The sequence below is a fragment of the Monodelphis domestica genome, chromosome 8 (assembly GCF_027887165.1).
Source record: "Monodelphis domestica isolate mMonDom1 chromosome 8, mMonDom1.pri, whole genome shotgun sequence".
NCBI classification, from domain to species: domain Eukaryota; kingdom Metazoa; phylum Chordata; class Mammalia; order Didelphimorphia; family Didelphidae; genus Monodelphis; species Monodelphis domestica.
In genome coordinates, this window is record NC_077234.1 from 166,330,606 (window position 1) to 166,346,139 (window position 15,534).

At 36.8% G+C, this 15,534-nt stretch overlaps 1 protein-coding gene across 3 annotated transcripts in view; it reads right to left on the reverse strand.

Annotated features, from left to right (window-relative positions):
- The window catches only part of GGACT (gamma-glutamylamine cyclotransferase), a 62,388-nt gene that overhangs the window by 3,150 nt on the left and 43,704 nt on the right, over window positions 1-15,534 (reverse strand). For 2 of the 3 annotated variants that reach the window (XM_007501339.2, XM_016424944.2), the window contains one exon: window positions 8,853-8,907. The gene's annotated coding sequence lies outside the window, so the exon portion shown is untranslated. Of the gene's footprint in view, window positions 1-8,852; window positions 8,908-9,459; window positions 9,586-15,534 lie in introns of those variants that run through there. The other variant, XM_007501340.3, reaches the window with a different exon arrangement.

The window sequence follows — 15,534 nt, forward strand, 5'->3', positions numbered from 1 at the left end:
ACCCTGCAGGTACTTAAAAAGATCTCTTGTGCTTCTCTAGACTCAATATCCCTCCTTCTTTCAACCAATTCTCATAATATAGTTTTAAGCTCCCTCATCATCTTAATTATTCTTCTTTGGGAATAGTTGCAATTATCCATGAAACATGTCCCTGTTTCTGATGGTAGTACTGTAGCAGATCAATTTGTGTGCCTGTACGTAGGGTCATGTTGGTGAAGGCATGGCTCACAGGGGAGAGGGGGCTGCTCCCTTCCCCCTCTCTCCATAGCACCTCAAGGCATTTTTCCGAATGCTCTGCCCCTCTGCCTAGCAGCCCAATGTGAATACTTCTTCCCTCTACTCTCTGGGGCAATGGGGGAGGAGACTACCAGGCAGCATGGGGCACATGAGGAAGGAACTCACTTGGGGGTATGGTCAGTGATGGGAGGAAGTAGCCCATCCATAACCCCAATATTTAATTATATTACCTATATGCTAAGCGCTGTTATTTATCCACTACTGAAAGATCACAAGTACTACTGCCACTTTTTCCAGTTTGGCTCCAGTGTGCCAATGTCTTGCCTTTTTTCCTCTTTTTTAAATCCTTTCCCTTCTATCTTAGAATTGATATCAAGTATCTACTCTAAGGCAGAAGAGTGGCATGGGTTGGAATTGGGGTTAAGCGAATTGCTCAGGGTCACACAGCTAGGAAGTATCTGAAGTCATATTTGAACCCAAGATCTCTTGTCTCCAGACCTGGTGCTCTATCTTCTGTGCTCCCTAGCTGCCCTGTTAATGTCCTTTCTAAAGTGTGAATCCCAAAACCAGACACATTATGTTTAATTTTATGGGCCTGATATGAACAGAATAAAGGATGACTAGAACCTGACTCATACTAAATCCAATACTGAATTCAATTTTCTCCCTCATCCTGTACTTGTAAAACTGATTTTTTTTATTCAAAGATTTACTATTTTTACCCAGTTATAATTCACCTATCATATCTAGCCTGTTATTCCAACCTCTTGAGATGTTTATGGTTCCCAACTCGTCATATCCCCTCCCAAATTTGGGTCATCTTCAAATCTGGTAAGCACACATGCCATCTTTGCCTTCAATTAATCAAAATAGACTGAACTGGTGGTTAATGGTTAAGGATAGAGTCCTACATTCCTTTTATGAGAGAGTCCTCAAATCAGTCTATCACTAACTGCTCTTTGGAGCTAACTTGTCATCCAATTCTGAACCCACCTGAAGTAAGCTAATCTTCAGCTTGTCTATGAGAGGCTGCTAGGTGACAGTGGGTAAAAGCACCGAACTTCGAAAAATCTGAATTCAAACCTTGCCAGCCCTTACTCTCAGCCTTGGTTTGCATACCTACCTCACAAGGCTGTGAAGCAGCAAATGAAATAACATCTGTAAAGTGCTTTGCAAACTAAATGCCAGTTGTCATTTCTGTAAAATATCAGACACTTTCCTGAAATCTGGGTACACTGTGACTTTCACCTTCTCCAGATCAACCAGTGTGGAAACACTGAGATGATTTAAATAGGCACAATTTATCCTTAAATGAATGCTTGGTTACTGATCTCCAATCTAAAGTTCACAAACATCCTTCTGATAACGCATTAGAGTAAACATACTGTATCTAAAAGTGGGTATTACCTATTGTATAATTGAAAATCTGTTACCTTAAAACAGAACTACATTTCCTGGGAACCCACTGACTTCTGTTGTTATGTAGTTCCTATAGAGGGGATATTAGGCGGGGATGTGGAGGGTCCCACCTTTTTACTTCCTGTCCTGAGCTTGGTGGTGGTAAGGCGAGTGTTTTGAAATGGCTGATCAGCCATGAGCACATGGTCTTTATTTTGTATCCTTTTTATTCCTTGATTTCTAATGATCACTAATAAATCTCCTAAAATATATTATTTTTATTATTGCACATTAATTTTAATTTTTACATTGATGGCAACCAGAAGGGATGAGAAAAAAACTCAATTTTTTTTAAAGATAGCCTAGATAAACAAATTTTTAAGACACATTTCTCCTGTCAAGGTTTTCTGCCACCCCACCCTTCTTGCAAACTCCAAGAGAACTCCAAACTCTCTACCTGAGCTACTGCCCTGCTCCTGCTGGTTTGTTTGTTGGGTTTTTTTCTTTCCCTATTTTTTGCCTGTTGCCCTCCCTACTTGCTACTACTAGTTTGAGGAACTTATTAGCCTGGGATTCTTGCCTGAGAAGAGATAAGCCGCTTCTCTCACCCATCTGCTTGAGCCCAAGTTCTTCATTCCTCACTACTGCCTTTGGTTGCTGCTGCCTATGCTGCTTGCTCCTAGTCCTGCTCCTGCTCCTGCTCCAGCTCCAACCCCAACTTCGTTCCTGCTGGTAGCTGTGGCTGAGAAGCTAAGAGTCCTTGGACCCACTCTCCAGGAAGCTGGTAAAAACCATGGTGTGCTTTCCTTAGGCAACAATTAGTCTCCTAACTCTCTCTCCATGTGGCTGGGAAAACATACTGCTCCCTAGCATTTTTCCTCAGAGGGGAAGAAGTTTTTACTCTTCCAAACAGGAAGTATATTACAAGCATGGTACATTCTATGAAAGAGCAGTGCATTACCTATCTCAAACAGCTTCCAGTTTTAGGATGTTTTTTCTTTCTACCACTAATCTTTTCAATTTTCTTACCCAAGATTCAGGGGGAAAAATTCATCTCCCAACAACCCTTTGCCATTTGGGCCTGCCCAGTCTCTAAGATTCATCCAGTTTGGGATACTCAAACCTATGTTCTCCTTCACTATGGAAAATCCCAGAGCACTGAAAAAAGGAATCTGAAGGATAAAGAAAGGAACTTTAAAGAGACTAAAGGAGAAAATTTTAAGCCTTTTCAGACTCCATTGTTCTATGAAAGTCTGTATTTTATTGTATTTTGCTGATTGTTGTAATAGTTAAAGGGATTGTAGAGAAGAAAAAGAAGTACATAGAATAAGGAAGGTTTTGTAACAGGGATTGAAGGAGTTGAAGGGATAGAGGGAATATGGATGCTGGAAGAAATATTCCTTGTGAAGAGGCTAACTTTGAAAAATGGGGTTCCTGAGAAATGGGCCAACTATGATAGCCTGAAGGGATGTCTTCCCTAATGATTGATGTTGAAGACAGCCCAGAGCAGGTAAGCACGGAACCCCGAGAGACAAGCCTCTCCCCAAACCAAGGTAACCCGGCAGGTGTCCGACAAGGACAATTTATGGTTGAATGGCTGTCCTTAGGTTCAGCTCCTTCTATGTTCCCCTGAAATGACAGTCCTCTTATCTTACTGCGGTTTAGTTAATTAAAGATGAATTATAATAACAAGTTTGGATTGGGAAAATATCAGGGAAGAGAGAATCAGGATTTTCCTAGATTGGGTTTGAGTCTCAGCTTTTGAGCTAAGGCCAGGCCTCACAGCCTGGTGGAGGGTTTCTTTTATTCCTGTCTATGCTAATCTGTGCTGGCTTTCTTAAATTCAAAGACTTAGCAGTAGACAGCAAGAGGAAGAAAAAATTTCTGACTTTCAGAGCTGATTGGGTCTGTCTCTTCGGGCTAACACCCCTAAAGACCAGCCTTACAGTTCAAACTGCTCCCCTTAAATTCTTTTGTTCAATGACATGATCACAGGAATCCAGGTAGCGCACACAGTTGGGAAATATCCAGGAATAGAGGTACTTCTATCCAGAGACAGGGAGAGAGTGCTCCTTCCAGACCAAGGGCCAGGAAAGAGAGACCAACTATCACTCTTGAACTCGTCCCTCCCCCCACCAACTGTCATTGCTATCCATCAATTTCACTCTAATCTTCCAACTGCTGTTTGCTCCAACTCAGTGGCAGAAAGTCCAGAGCTTAATTCAATTTTCCTTTCCACATTGTTTTGTTTAAGATTTAATTTTGATGTTTTTAAGTTCATATATTAATGTATTCAATACTGTTCTGTTACTCTGAATCATTTTAATCTACTGTGTTTTAACTATCAGATATATTCTGTTACCTTTCCCCTATGGCTACTGAATAAAATATTGTAAAATATTGTAAAAGCCCATAAACATTTTTTTCCCATTTTTCCTGGCTAACAACCTTTAGAGAATTTAATAAGCTAAGAATTTAATTGTAACATTAAGAGGTCTTCAGAAATAATTTTAGATAACTAGTGGTTTCTGAATAGATGATATTTTATATTTATATTATAAATAATGTTGTATTAAAGGTCGAGGACCAAAGAGATGTTCTTACCAAGATGTTTCTATGAAGTAGGAAGCCAAAAAAAAAAAAAAGAGCTCCTGAAAAGCTCTTGAGTTTAATTTATTTCCACCAGAACAATCTGGATTTCTCGGTGATGTTCTAGATCCAAATAAGTTTTACTTTGTTTAAAAATATATTTGTCAAGGTTGAAAGATTTGCAAGTCCGTAAAAATTGTGACAGATATCTATCAGTTCATAGTTTTTTTTTGTCATACAGCAACTTATATAAAATATGATAGTGGGTTTGTTTGCTATTGTAATTAACTGGGCTACTGTGAATTTTGGGGACTTTGATAGGGTCTTTGGTACTTCTTTGAATGTGCATTATCTACTGTATTACTGTCTTATTCTGAAAATTGTTTGTATTCACAAAATGGTTAAATTAAAGAGGAAATGGATCTCTCTCTCTCTCTCTCTCTTTTTTTTTGGTGAGAAACCATGTCACTGATTAGAAGATTTTTCTTTAATTTTTTTTATTTTGCAGTAATATAAGTTTAAAATACATTTGTTCTAATATTAATGCATATCCAAAAAGCTTTAGACTATAAAAATGATGCCACTGATTGTTTAAAAAATTTTTATGGGACTTTGCTTAATGATTCTGTCTGATTCCAGGAAAAGGAAATACAAAAAGAGCCACTGCACAGTGCCAAAGAAGCAGAAAGCTAAACTGCATAGTGCTAATCAAGCATAAGGTCAAAGAGACCAACCAATCCCAATGGTACTGATGAAATTTTGAGCCAAGAGGACTTGAACTTGTTTGGGGTTCGAGATTGTGGCCGTTTTGACATATGTCAAAGGCAGGTCTTCCTTGTCCCACATTCTACCAAGTATCTCAAATTTGGCTCCTACCTGGCTCCTATAATCTAGTCCCTATTCTGTCTTTCATTGTGTGGCAAAACTTTCTGAAGCCCTGCCTGCTGATTGGGTAAATGCATAATTGCTTAAATCACTTTAATTAGGCCCTGGTTCAAGGACTTGTTATAGATTTATTTTTCCTTTACTAAAAAATTTTTACCCATAAGACTTTGATAGTCTATATTTCATCCAGAAGTTATCATTTCTTTTTTATTTGAATTTTTTTTGATATTTTTTATTTCTCTTGCCAATTGATAACTTAGCCATGCATCCCTAAGTGATCCCTGTGTTTTTCAACACCCTCTTCAGGGGGGTTCTATTATTCTAAATATTTAATCTAAATAATCTAAATAGATTATTCTATAATGCAAAGTGTAAATTCTTTTTGGGAGTAAATTTAGGATAAGAATCATGCTACCTCTCTGAATCCAGAAAGTAAAGTGTTTGGAGAAGACACCATGAAGATGCCTCCATAGACTACATGCTACACCAGAAGATCTGGAGTGAACTTTACGATGTGGTGATTTGAACTGTGTGGGGTTGAACGCTACTCCTAACTATTTTTTTGTCAATGCGCCTAGCAATCATTGGTTTTGTTCTCTTTTTCTTTTATCTCCAAATTATTGTAATTTAAAATTTGGTTATGTTTACAAGATCCATTGGAGAGACTAGTTTTCCAAGGATCTCGGGGGCGGGGGGGAATGTATAATTGAAAATCTGTTACCCTAAAAAAGAACTACATTTCCCAGGAGCCCATTGACTTCCTGTTGTTACATACTTCCTGTAGACAGGGGATATTAGGCAGGGATGTGGAGGGTCCCGCCTTTTTACTTCCTGTCCCAAGCTTGGTGGTGGTAAGGTGGGCGTTTTGAAATGGCTGATCAGCCATGGGCATGTGGTCTTTATTTTGTTTTATTCCTTGATTTCTAATGATCATTAATAAATCTCCTAAAATATATTATTTTTATTATTGCACATTAATTTTAATTTTTACACTATAAAAGTTGACTCCAAATAACCACATCTCAGTAGCTGATAGAAAATAATTGGCAGGTTCTTTGATAGACTGTTCAGAGCACTTAAATAATTAGAGGCAGAAAAACTTCAGATATATAGCTAAACTATAATCTGGTTTCAGTTCCTTTTCCGTGATCATTATTCTACTCTCTATCACTAACCTTATAAACAACTGTTGCCAAGCCATATATATAAATTATTTTGGTTTTCACATTGAAAATGTCCCATAAATACTTGCTAATTTGTTTCCACATTTATCAGGGACAGAACTTTTACTTACAATTGTAACATTCATATGAGAAAGAAATATTCTTTTTTTTTTTAAATTTTAAATTTAAATTTTAACTAAGGTGTTAGCCAAATGTTTATGCAACTTTCTACTATGTGAAATTTTAAAATTCATATTAATATTTTGTGAGGGGTGCATAATTTTATTGGTGTAAGGAATTTCCAATGAAAAAAAAACCCCACTAATAATGCAGATCAGAAGCTACCTAGGATACGAAGTGAAGCCACTTGCCCAGAATCATACAACCATTGTATCAAAGGAAGGACTCAAGTTATATGTATTTTAATGGCATTTTTAAACCAAGATATCAGAGAGGTATTTTATAGTGTGGTACAAGACACTAGTGATTCATGAAAAGAATAGGTTTTCAGATCAATTCACTGTCTGAATTTGACTTTGTGATCACTGGAAAAGCAGTTAATGACATGGACTATGTGACTAATAGTATGAGATACAAATAAGATACACCAACTGGAACCCACCTAAGAGTCAAATGTAGAACTCTATGTCCTTGATCTTGAGGACTGTAAGAGAAAAATGCCAACTCCAATCCTGAGCTTCTTATCCCCACTACTTCCCTATATTTTTGCCCCATTTCTATGATACCTATTATATACTGCCTCATGTTTATAATTTTTCTGCTCATGCCTTACCTCCCTGCAAATGGATTGTAAATTCCCAAAGAATAAGAATTGTATCTTTGACTTTTATCAACCTTAGCACCTAAGACAATTTGTTACACACATATATATATATGAGTCTAAATACTTGTTAAATGATTTAAGTTTGGGGGTCAGGGAGAAGAGAAGGGATTCCTTATTTCTGTAACAAGTCTGTTTTAATGTCAAGTACACTTGACCAAGAGTAGGAAACTATTCTAGTCCTAGCTCTGCTGCTATGTGACTTTGGGGCAATATCATAACCTCCTTTTTTTTTTTCTAAATAAACACAAAACTTATCTAATCTCTCACAGTAGGCAGTTCTGATGATTACATTAAATATGTGAAAGGCCTCTGAAAGGTATATAAATGCTATCATTTTCTTCACATTTGATGGAGTTCGGACCTGGGACAAATCATTACCCCAGTATTAGTATTTTATGTTTAATATTCTGTGGATTATATTCCATAGACCAAACTAATTGCTTTTTGAGGCTGAATAAAAATGTTAGAATATAAGTTCATTTTTTATAGCTGAAAATTTCATCATTATAGCAATATGGATGGATACAGACTTTATCCTGTATAAAAAAGATTTTTATTTTTTCTGTTAGGTTCCTATATTCTCAAATCTCTTCATTCCATGGATCATGGAAATGAAAAGTCTTTGGTATAGAAACATCTATTAAAATCTTACCACTACTCTATCATCACTGTGGTAAACAATTGTAGAGAGGTTGCAAGTGATGTAAGCCCCCTTCTCAACAGGGTTCTCAGAGGTAAGACCCGAGGGATAGCCACAGAACACTGTGCGGAATTCATTCATGAAGTAGAATTGCAATTTCCCTAGAGCAGCCATAATGTGGGGTCATTCACATGACTGTCTAGCACAGCCTGGACGACTGAGGCCCTCATTTGGCAGCCACTCTAACCAACAGAAAGCCCTGCCCTAATGCCCTAATGGCATTAGCCTTTCCTCCCAACAAAAGGGCAGGGTGGCTTTTTGTCCTAGTGGGGACTGTGGTTTAGATAAAGTGAAAGGCCAGGTCTTATAGTTGGGTGGATGATTGGAAAGCAGTACATAGAAATGTTTGTACATTATTTAGCTTTCTTGACATCAAAAAAATTTTAACAACAAAGTCTCTCATACTGTGGCTATACAGTAAATGTAAACAGCACGGTGACCCAGTGAGAATGCCAGCACATCCTGCTTTTGCAGCTCAGACATCATCAATCTTGTCAACATGAATCCATAAGTAACATTGTTGTAAGGTATTCAAATGTCATCACCAGTTTTGAATTTGCTTCAGTAGACTATTTCTAAACATTAAAAGGAGGCAGTGAGAGAGAGAAAAAGCAGAGAGATGTCATTATTTTAAAACCTGAATTCTAGCTCCAGCTCTGGTCCTACCTAGCCATGGAAATGTTCCTTACAGTAGATAGCATAATATGGCTTATTGTAAATTAAACTCTTCAAAAGACTTTAAATTTGAGGTAGAGAATTGAAGTAAAAATCAGTGTTATTCACTTTTTTTCACTGGAAGGAAATAACATTTCCATAACAGATTTCAACAATAAATGTTAAATTCCTTTTCCTAAGAAATCATTTTATGCCTGACAAAATAATCAAACTCTAATTTTTTCTTCATTTTATATGCCTAATTAAATGCTATTTATCCTTCATAATGCAAAATAAGTTTGGGGATACTACTTGTTCCAATACAAAGAAAAGAACATTAATATTCTGCATCTCTGGTTCCTTTTAGAAGAAAAATCATTACCTTTCTGATTGTGTTTGGAATAACAAATACAGATCCTTCAGGAAGAACCAGGTCCCTGTGGGGATTGAGAAAGGATTAGAGTTAAGCACTGAAACATGCAATTAATTCCCATTAGGGGATTAGGGCACTCATGTTCACTTTGAATCAGAAAAACGAATTGTGAATAAAATTGTTCACAACCAAGAGGTTACTTGTCAAAGTTAATAAGTTAAAAAATTAAAAGGAAAACTAGAATGCACCTAAAGAGCTACACAGCTAAACCGAAGCATTAAACCAGAAATAAAATATGCTTTATTTCCATGAAATAAGAGCCTTTCCTTCAATTTCAGGAGACTGTGAAAAATTTCCATTAGAAAGATAATTTCTTTCTTTAAAATATAGATGCAAATATAGATACAATTAGGCATTACATGAAAATAAACTCAGAAAAACTTTACCTTGTTCCATTGCCATTACTTCTCATTCCTGAATTTCCCAAAATGTGATCATTTTGGAAGCATAAAATTACTATTAATACACAGGCTCCAACAATTAACAAATAAAGTGAAGGTCCCCCCAAAACCAAAACAAAACAGGAGGATACCTAAGATCCTAAGGAGAATCTTACCTTTAAGACTGTCAGATTTCTGTCACTCTGAAAACATAACTAAACTATAAAGGTAATACACAGGCACTGCCTTCCTTCTAACATCATGTGACATGCCACATCATTGCCTAATAAAGCACTGTAGAGTTAATATAAAATCCACTAGTGAGAGCCCACAATTGGGTTCTGAACTCTGACAGTGGCCCCAGTACAGAATCGCAATAAAGTAGAGGTCAAAATGGATAAAGAATACAGAATAAGATAATAAAATTCCCCAAAGTGTTAATTCAGTAGTCAGATTAACATGGTAAATATTTAATAAAAAACAAAATCCAATAATGCAAATACCTGCCTATTCCTGGCACTATTTGAAATACTTAGTAACTTATCAGCATTTTTCCTTCTAGAAACAAAGTCCACATATAGTTTCACATTTCCTTACTGAGGCAAAAAATTCAAGCAATTATGTCTTTCACATAATTGTTTTTATTTAGTGCTATTTCTCAGCCACCTGGTGGTTGGGACTTTCAAAGGAAAGATTAAAAAGTAGAGTTTATTTTTAAATTTTAGCTCAATGTCAGCTTACAAAAGAACGGTTGTAAAACTACTGCATAAGTCTAGTCTGTATAATGAAAAACCATGTCCTGGAAAGTGAGATGAAGAAATAGATAAGATTTCACAACCTCACAAAACTAATTTGAAAAAGGTTTTTAAATGGACACCAACTTCTGGCACAAAAACCAACCTTTAAAAAGGTGCCACCATGAAATATTCATACTGCATACATTAAAAATTAATGGCTAGAGGAAACATTGGTAAAATCTGTATGTCAACACCTCAAAAGTAGCTTTTTTACTCTGAGTGTCAAGCCACTGACACAGCTTACTGCAAGTCACTCATATGTCAGTTAAAAAAAAATCAAAGATTAGCCAACTAAACTTGGAAAACAGTAAAATCATAGCCCCATATGTAAGTGGTACAGCAGAAGGCAATGATGTGATACCATATAAACTAATATTGAATCTTGGAGGAAACAGAATGATTCATAGGTTAAGTTGAGAAGCAAATCCTCATCTGATTCCTTTTTCCTTGCTAAATTAGCTTAAGATTCAAAATTTAAATATAATGCTTATGAACCAGCTAGAATCACAGTTTAGCCTATCCCAAATCTTATGAAACCAGCTAGAACCATAACTCAACTAGCACTGAAATTCGTCAGCCTATAATTGCAGTTTAAGCTAAAATCTCACATCTCACAACTGGATGCTTCATTCCCTTGCTATCTTAGAACAATCTCTTACATGTGAAAACCAAAAGCCCCTATTTGGGAACATAGAGTCCAAAACCAATGCAGAGGTGAAATCCTGTTCCAACCTTTGTATTCACTAAGTATTCTGGGTAACCCTGGCTAGTGTTTTATTTTGCAAAAAACTTCCTTGCATCTCAGTAAAGTATCCATTTCTCTCCCTTTATACAGTAACATTATTTTCCCTTGAGAAAAATTCTTAGTGTTGGCTCAGTGACCAGATATAGTTACACATTAATTCTTCAGAAGTTTCTTAAAACTGTAGGAAACAGGTGAAAAAACAAAATGCCTTGAACTTTAAACTTGAGCTCAGGCTGTTAGAGTGAAGCAAGTTTTAAGGTCATCCTTCACTCAATGCTAACTTTCAAGAAGCCCAACATGCCAGAAAGGACTCGTGGGACTGCATCCTGTTGGTTCTTTGATGCTTTTATTTTGTTACTTGCTATTTTCTTTATAGCACAGACAAGGGCTTCCTGCTTAGGCCGACCCCTTTCCAACCTCACTGAATACCTCGGAAAAGTTTATGGCAAAACACCTTTCTTACATTAACCACAGAGGCACCAGTGAAGTGATGACTCCTTTGAAATCAAGAGGTTACGGTCCCTTCTCAGCAGTTGTTCCCTCAGAAATGACTAAGTACTGGTTTGTGAAAACAAACAAGAGCACGATAGTAACCAATGCCATGCTGAATATACTCTAGAGCAGTAGTACCCAGAATGCTGCCAGGCTTGCTTAAGCCTTAGGGGGACTTGGGAGATCTGGAATCATACTGTCTTTTGCTATCTTTTACCCTTACAGCGGAGGATAAGGTATATAGAGAAACACAATTAAAAACATCTCCTCCTTGATTAGTAGAGAAAGCAATGGTTGGAGCACTTTGTAATTACAGTAAAAAAAAATGCCACACATTAACTTAATGAAAATGTCGGTAGGGTAACAAACCTACATTTACCTTGTACCTCAGCTGTCAACTACTAGTACTACTACTGAGAAGATCTGAGTTTACTCAAGGAATGGCGATTCCTAGATTATCATGAAGACAATTTAATGCAAATTCCTAGAAAGGCCTGCTATTCATTTTGTCTTGATATCACTAATTCATAATTAAGGCGCTTTACACATTGTAAATGTTTGATGAATTGGATTGATAGAGTGTTGCATTAGTATCTTCTGCTCTGTTCTATTTAACATTTTTAAAAAAATAATTTGGATGATGTCACAGGCAACATGTTTATCAAATCTAGGAAAGACAAGATGTTAGCAATAGTTAATAACCTGGATGAAAGAATCTGAATCACCTTTTATATTTTAATTAATTAATTTAGAATATTTTTCCATAGTTACATGATTCATGGTCTTTCCCTCTCCTCCTCCCACCCCACTCCTGTAGCCAACAAGCAATTCCATTGGATTTTACATCCAATGATCAAGACCTATTTCCATATTATTAATATTTGCACTAGGGTAATCTTTTAGAGTCTACATCCCAGATCATATCCCCATCGAACCATGTGATCAAGCAGTTGTTTTTCTTCTGTATTTCTATTCCCACAGTTCTGAATATGGATAGTGTTCTTTCTCAGAAGTCCCTCAGAATTGCCCTGGATCATTGCATTGCATCTAGTAGAGAAGCCCATTACATTTGATTGTGCCACAGTGTATCAGTCTCTGTGTATAATGTACTCCTGGTTCTGCTTCTTTCACTCTGCATCAGTTCCTGGAGGTTGTTAGTTTCCATGGAATTCCTCCAGTTTATTATTCCTTTGAGCACAATAGTATTCCATCACCAACATATACCACAATTTGTTCAGCCATTCCCCAATTGAAGGGCATCCCCTCATTTTCCAATTTTTGGCCACCACAAAGAGTGCAGCTATGAATATTCTTGTACAAGTCTTTTTCCTTATGATCTCTTTGGGGAATAAATCCACCAGTGCTATGGCTGGATCAAAGGGCAGACAGCCTTTTAGCACCCTTTGGGCATAGTTCCAAATTGCTCTCCAGAATGGCTGGATCAATTCACAACTCCACCAGCCATGCATTAATGTCCCTACTTTGCCACATCCCCTCCAGCATTCATTACTTTTCTTTGCTGTCATTTTAGCCAATATGCTAGGTGTAAGATGGTACCTCAGAGTCTTTTTCATTTGCATTTCTCTGATTATAAGAGATTTAGAACACTTTTTCATGTGCTTATTGATAGTTTTTATTTATTTATCTGAAAATTGCTTATTCATGTCCCTTGCCCATTTATCAATTGGGGAATGGCTTGATTCTTTGTACAATTGATTTAGCTCCTCATACATTTGAGTAATTAAACCTCTGTCAGAGGTTTTTGTTGAAAAGATTTTGGGAATCCATATCTAAAAATGTTCAATAGGCTTGAATTCTGGGCTGAATCTAGCAAGATGAAATTTAAGAGAAACAAATGAATAGTCTCTCATGTTAGGGGTAAATTTAGGGGTTTTTGACTAATATGTTACACTAATGGTGAACAGGTATTAATTCAAATCCCAATAAAAAATATTCAAGTTAGTTTGGGAATTTTATGGTGGCTTAATTTAGAGGGAAGGAATTAAGAAGAAGAAGGGAGAGAAAGGGGTACAAGATTTCTCTGGCCTAGCCTAAACCAAGGGCAGTTCAGAGACCTCAGCCACAAGGCCTCCTTCGAGATGAGGGGCCTCTTAGGAAGATAGTGTTTTAGGAAAGGTAAAGGAAAAAAAGGAATCAGCCTGAACTCCAAGAGAACTCAGGGAAGACGCCTCACCACCAAACTCGGACAAGAGCTGCAGGCATGCCAAGATGCCCAGCACGCTGCCACCAGCCACACTGCTGCCGAACCCCAACATCTCCGAGAGAGACCCAGAGCTCAACACCTCCCCCACCAAAAAGAGAGACTGGCAAGAGTAAGTGATGTGAATATATAGACTCTTTTTTACATCACTTCCTGTGTCTCACATGTACCAATGGTAGCTTAAGCTTAACTTAGGATAGCCCAGGGGGTCTGTCAGTTGTTTCTTATTTGTCACTTCCTAGCACATGTCTGTCATAGACCATCCTCCTCAACACTTAATCCTTAAGTAGGGGTGTATACATCCCTGATTGCTATATTAAGCAGGGTGGAGTAAATCTAAAATTCACACTCATTGAAGTTTAAAGAAATATTGGCTGCACAAATATGACATGGAAGACTTGTTTAAAAACTCCTAAGTTAGTGAGCTTTCTATCTCTTGAGGTATGAAAACAAGTACTAGAGAGCTATTTATTAGAAATGTAAAGGAAATTTTTCAGTTTTTCAATTTTGCAAGGGGTTGGACCAAATGACTTCTAAGGTCTTTTCTGATTTTATGCCATTAAAAATTATTATGAAAAATATAAAGGACTTTACAAAGAAAAGGAAGTGGGTTTCTTGGATATTATTCTGAAAAATCCCTCTTTTTCTGTTCTGCAGCTGTAGAAAAGATACACATAACTTCTAACTACCAGAAGTCTTTACAGCCAGTTCTCTCTCTCCTTCTTTCTTAGTATAGGAATGGACACTTCCTGCCCCAAATAGTAAAAATTCAGCTAGTATAGATGAACCAGAGAAGCCTGTTTATGTTCAGTATAAGCTCTCCCATGGGGAATTATTGGGTTCCTTCCCCTTTCTCCTTAAAAGCTTCAAAAGCCAAAATATGAGGTTTAGTGAGGAAACGAAAAAAATAATAAAATGCCCTTAGCATTTATGTCTGTATCATTCCATCAATAAATTCCCAGACACTTGCTTGTATGCTGCTCTGGGATTTTTCTAATTTTTTTTTCCCCTAAAAGACTGAGTTTTCCTGTCTCACTCAGGATGGAGTGAAGCAATCACTTAATGCCAACTCATGGCTGATAAACCTTCGTAGTAGCAGGAATCGAGCACCTGTTTGCCTGGACAATATTTCTTAACTTTTTTAAAAAAATATGTCAGACATGCAGCTATGTGGCATAATAGAAAAAAGTATTAGACTTAAAGAATAAAATTCAAATTCCAGCTATGTAACTCTAGCTGTGTGACTTTAAATAAATTACCTCCTCCTAACTTGAAAATGAGAACAATGATATAATACCTACCAGAGTTGTTAGAAAAAGATTTTAGGCACTTAAAACATATATAAATGTAAATTATTTCAACTTCAAGTAACAACTCATGTTTTATATAAAGAGATGTATATAGATATATATCTACAGGTACACAAGCATATGCACCCTCTAGCAGGAATACTACTTCTTACAATATAATATTCCGACGGGGCTCCTAATAAATCATGTTGAGTAGAGATAAAAAGATCCAAGAGACAAAAAAATAGATGAAATATAGATTAAAAGAATATAGACAAATCTTTCAAAGTGCTTTACACACATCTCGTATGATCTTCACATTAGCTCAATGAGATTAATATAAGTATTATTATTTTCATCTAAGAGGTATGGAATTTGGGCTTTGTCTGAGTGACTTGCCCATGGACACCCAAAGCATGAATATCCAAGGATTTTAACCTGTATCTTTTCTAACTTCAAGTCCAATCCTCTCAAACTGCGGTTTATATTCATGATGTTCCCTGACTATGTTTCCATGTTGCCCTGCTGGCACAACATGGAAAGATGGTTAGGGAACAATATCTTCTATCACCTTCTAACCCTCTCCTATAATGGGCTTTGAGCTATTACACTACTGTCAGCCCTACTTACCAGCCTCTTACTCTACGATGGTCCCAATTATTTGGACATGATGGTAAACCATGGTAAGAATTCTTTTTTATCCCTTT